The sequence below is a fragment of the Micromesistius poutassou genome, assembly GCF_964030765.1.
Source record: "Micromesistius poutassou genome assembly, contig: SCAFFOLD_1645, whole genome shotgun sequence".
In the NCBI taxonomy this organism is placed as follows: Eukaryota; Metazoa; Chordata; class Actinopteri; order Gadiformes; family Gadidae; genus Micromesistius; species Micromesistius poutassou.
This window is the reverse complement of record NW_028180253.1, coordinates 1-5,000: the sequence shown is the minus strand read 5'-3', so window position 1 is coordinate 5,000 and position 5,000 is coordinate 1. Positions and strand designations below refer to the sequence as shown.

At 52.9% G+C, this 5,000-nt stretch overlaps 1 pseudogene across 1 annotated transcript in view; it reads right to left on the bottom strand.

The window, feature by feature from the left end:
- LOC311370972 (sodium-dependent neutral amino acid transporter SLC6A17-like) overlaps window positions 1–4,962 on the bottom strand; it is a 7,620-nt pseudogene extending 2,658 nt beyond the window's left edge. The window contains exons 1-3 of the transcript in view: window positions 4,705–4,962; window positions 4,079–4,270; window positions 3,300–3,491 (exon numbers count right to left, since the gene is read on the bottom strand). The product of the transcript in view is annotated as a sodium-dependent neutral amino acid transporter SLC6A17-like (transcript). The remainder of the gene's footprint in view (window positions 1–3,299; window positions 3,492–4,078; window positions 4,271–4,704) is intronic.
- Window positions 4,963–5,000: the final 38 nt, after the last annotated feature.

Sequence of the window (5,000 nt, the reverse complement as noted above, 5' to 3'; positions counted from 1 at the left end):
ATCCTCATCATCCTCCTCATCCTCCTCATCCTCTTCCTCCTCATCATCCTCATCCTCTTCCTCCTCAACCTCATCATCATCATCGACATCCTCCTCATCCTCATCCTCCTCATCCTCCTCATCCTCTTCCTCCTCATCCTCCTCATCCTCATCATCCTCCTCCTCATCCTCATCCTCTTCCTCCTCCTCCTCATCCTCATCCTCTTCCTCCTCATCCTCCTCATCCTCATCATCCTCCTCAACCTCATCATCCTCATCCTCCTCCTCCTCATCCTCCTCCTCATCCTCATCATCCTCATCCTCCTCCTCATCCTCCTCATCCTCATCCTCCTCATCCTCCTCATCCTCCTCATCCTCCTCATCCTCTTCCTCCTCATCCTCCTCATCCTCATCATCCTCCTCCTCATCCTCATCCTCTTCCTCCTCCTCCTCATCCTCATCCTCTTCCTCCTCATCCTCCTCATCCTCATCATCCTCCTCAACCTCATCATCCTCATCCTCCTCCTCCTCATCCTCCTCCTCATCCTCATCATCCTCATCATCCTCATCCTCTTCCTCCTCAACCTCATCATCATCATCGACATCCTCCTCATCCTCATCCTCCTCATCCTCATCCTCCTCATCCTCTTCCTCCTCATCCTCCTCATCCTCATCATCCTCCTCCTCATCCTCATCCTCCTCATCCTCCTCATCCTCTTCCTCCTCATCCTCCTCATCCTCATCATCCTCCTCCTCATCCTCATCCTCTTCCTCCTCCTCCTCATCCTCATCCTCTTCCTCCTCATCCTCCTCATCCTCATCATCCTCCTCCTCATCCTCATCCTCTTCCTCCTCCTCCTCATCCTCATCCTCTTCCTCCTCATCCTCCTCATCCTCCTCATCATCCTCATCCTCTTCCTCCTCAACCTCATCATCATCATCCTCATCCTCATCATCCTCATCCTCCTCATCCTCATCATCCTCCTCCTCATCCTCATCCTCTTCCTCCTCATCCTCCTCATCCTCATCATCCTCCTCATCCTCCTCATCCTCTTCCTCCTCATCCTCATCCTCTTCCTCCTCCTCCTCATCCTCATCCTCTTCCTCATCATCCTCCTCAACCTCATCATCCTCATCCTCCTCCTCCTCATCCTCCTCCTCATCCTCATCATCCTCATCCTCCTCCTCATCCTCCTCATCCTCATCATCCTCTTCCTCCTCAACCTCATCCTCATCCTCCTCATCCTCCTCATCCTCCTCATCCTCCTCATCCTCTTCCTCCTCATCCTCCTCATCCTCATCATCCTCCTCCTCATCCTCATCCTCTTCCTCCTCCTCCTCATCCTCATCCTCTTCCTCCTCATCCTCCTCATCCTCATCATCCTCCTCAACCTCATCATCCTCATCCTCCTCCTCCTCATCCTCCTCCTCATCCTCATCCTCCTCATCATCCTCATCCTCTTCCTCCTCATCCTCCTCATCCTCATCATCCTCCTCAACCTCATCATCCTCATCCTCCTCCTCCTCATCCTCCTCCTCATCCTCATCCTCCTCATCATCCTCATCATCCTCTTCCTCCTCAACCTCATCATCATCATCCTCATCCTCATCATCCTCATCATCCTCCTCATCATCCTCATCCTCCTCATCCTCATCCTCCTCATCCTCCTCATCCTCATCCTCCTCATCCTCCTCATCCTCTTCCTCCTCATCCTCCTCATCCTCATCATCCTCCTCCTCATCCTCATCCTCTTCCTCTCCTCCTCATCCTCATCCTCTTCCTCCTCATCCTCCTCATCCTCATCATCCTCCTCCTCATCCTCATCCTCTTCCTCCTCCTCCTCATCCTCTTCCTCCTCATCCTCCTCATCCTCCTCATCATCCTCATCCTCTTCCTCCTCAACCTCATCATCATCATCCTCATCCTCATCATCCTCATCCTCCTCATCCTCATCATCCTCCTCCTCATCCTCATCCTCTTCCTCCTCATCCTCCTCATCCTCATCATCCTCCTCATCCTCCTCATCCTCTTCCTCCTCATCCTCATCCTCATCCTCTTCCTCCTCCTCCTCATCCTCATCCTCTTCCTCCTCATCCTCCTCCTCCTCATCCTCCTCCTCATCCTCATCATCCTCATCCTCCTCCTCATCCTCCTCATCCTCATCATCCTCTTCCTCCTCAACCTCATCCTCATCCTCCTCATCCTCCTCATCCTCCTCATCCTCTTCCTCCTCATCCTCCTCATCCTCATCATCCTCCTCCTCATCCTCATCCTCTTCCTCCTCCTCCTCATCCTCATCCTCTCCTCCTCATCCTCCTCATCCTCATCATCCTCCTCAACCTCATCATCCTCATCCTCCTCCTCCTCATCCTCCTCCTCATCCTCATCCTCCTCATCATCCTCATCCTCTTCCTCCTCATCCTCCTCATCCTCATCATCCTCCTCAACCTCATCATCCTCATCCTCCTCCTCCTCATCCTCCTCCTCATCCTCATCCTCCTCATCATCCTCATCATCCTCTTCCTCCTCAACCTCATCATCATCATCCTCATCCTCATCATCCTCATCATCCTCCTCATCATCCTCATCCTCCTCATCCTCATCCTCCTCATCCTCCTCATCCTCATCATCCTCCTCCTCATCCTCTTCCTCCTCATCCTCCTCATCCTCATCATCTCCTCATCCTCCTCATCCTCTTCCTCCTCATCATCCTCATCCTCTTCCTCATCCTCATCCTCTTCCTCCTCCTCCTCATCCTCATCCTCTTCCTCATCATCCTCCTCAACCTCATCATCCTCATCCTCCTCCTCATCCTCCTCATCCTCATCATCCTCTTCCTCCTCAACCTCATCCTCATCCTCCTCATCCTCCTCATCCTCTTCCTCCTCATCCTCCTCATCCTCATCATCCTCCTCCTCATCCTCATCCTCTTCCTCCTCCTCCTCATCCTCATCCTCTTCCTCCTCATCCTCCTCATCCTCATCATCCTCCTCAACCTCATCATCCTCATCCTCCTCCTCCTCATCCTCCTCCTCATCCTCATCATCCTCATCCTCCTCCTCATCCTCCTCATCCTCATCATCCTCTTCCTCCTCAACCTCATCATCATCATCCTCATCCTCATCATCCTCATCATCCTCCTCATCATCCTCATCCTCCTCCTCATCCTCCTCACCCTCCTCATCCTCTTCCTCCTCAACCTCATCATCATCCTCCTCATCATCCTCCTCATCATCCTCATCATCCTCCTCATCATCCTCATCCTCTTCCTCATCATCCTCATCCTCATCCTCAGCAGGAGCGCGGGGGGGTGTCTCACCGGTGAGGTACTCCTTCTTGACCTTGTAGGCGTCCAGGACGGGCGTGGTGATGCGGTCATGGTGCCGATCATGCTGCCCAGGCCCAGGTTGATGAGCATGAAGAAGAACATCACCGACCAGAAGGGGGACCCCGGGAAGTGGGTCATGGCCTCGGTGAAGGCGATGAAGGCCAGGCCCGTCCCCTGCACCGACTGCAGCGGGCAGAGTGCAGGAAAACCAGCGGGTGAGAAAAGCGAGGGGAAAGACGCACGTCTGTCAGTCCCCTGGAGGCTGTTCACCTGGCGGCCATCGTGGTTCCATCTTTGTTTTTCTAAATGTCTGTTTCAGCATCAGACTTCTACCCCGTTGAACTAGTGTTTAGAAACAATAGTGTTTTAAATACTGGAAGGACGTACTTGAGTAGAAGTTCAGATATCTTAGTTGAAAGCAACTCTGGTAAAAGTTAAAGTCACCCGTAAGAAAATTACAGAAAATAGCAAGAAAAAAAGAGCTTAAGCATCCAAAGTATTTAGAACCAAGACGGCCACTAGGTAAATAAGGAACACTGAGGTCATTCTGCCCTCTGCTCTCTGCCGCTCTTTCCTGCTCTCTCTCTCTTAACAACACAAACATCTGACCCACAGAATCTTTAATTATGCAAAACGGGCGCACCAGAAAAACAACAGGGTGAAACTACACACTATTAATCGGCCGTCTGTTAACAAAGGTAAGAGAGACTGACACCCAGGGGGAGGGGGAGGGGGGCAGGGGGGAGGGGGGCAGGGGGGGCAGGGCTCACCTTGTTGAGCTCGTCCTCCAGAAGACACTGGTCCAGGCCCAGGTCGGCAAAGCCTCCCTCCTTCACCGTCTTGATGACGCCGTACACCTCGGCGTAGTCCGTCACCGTCATCTGGGAGAAGTTGACGTGCATGGGGATGAGGTCGTGACTGAGCACGTTGGCGTTGAGGTATCCACGATCTTCTCAGAGTTCCTGAAGAGAGAGCGTAGATAAGGAAGATGCAGAAGGTTGTCGTGACCTCGTGGGGAAAAACAAAGACGTCAGAAGAGTCTCTGCCGACCATAAGTCACAAACTGTTTTTGTATTTTTTCAGGCAAGGTTGTCCAAACGGACCAAATGGTGAATTGCAGATTGATCTCATTAAAGGGGAACCTAATTCATAGGAAATAGTAGGGCATGGCATCCTTGAGCAAGGCATCTCGCTCAAGGATGCCTACAGGTTGACTGCAGACATTGCTAATCGAGTGCAGAATCTTCTGGTCAAACACCCTCACCACTAGACCATTCTGCCCCCCTGCGTTCTGGCGGTGGAAACCCCAGTGTTCCTAGAGTCACAATTAAAACCTTGGTGTGTGTGTGTGTGTGTGTGTGTGTGTGTGCGTGTGCGTGTGTGCGTGTCCACTCACTCCGTGACACACTTCTCATTCATGATGTTGGCCTTGAAGCCCAGCACGGCAAAACACCACCAGGGTGGCCAGGATGGACGTCAGGAAGTTGATGACGGACACCAGCACGGCGTCGAAGTGGCAGTTGTTGTCGATCTTGTTGTAGCTGGAGAAGGCGATGACCCCGCCGAAGCCCAGGCCCAGGGCGAAGAACACCTGGGTGGCCGCCTCCCGCCACACCTGGGGCTCCAGCATCTTCTCCAGCTGGGGGGTCACATGGGAGGGAGGGGGGGAGGGGGGGAGGGGGGGGGGGGGGG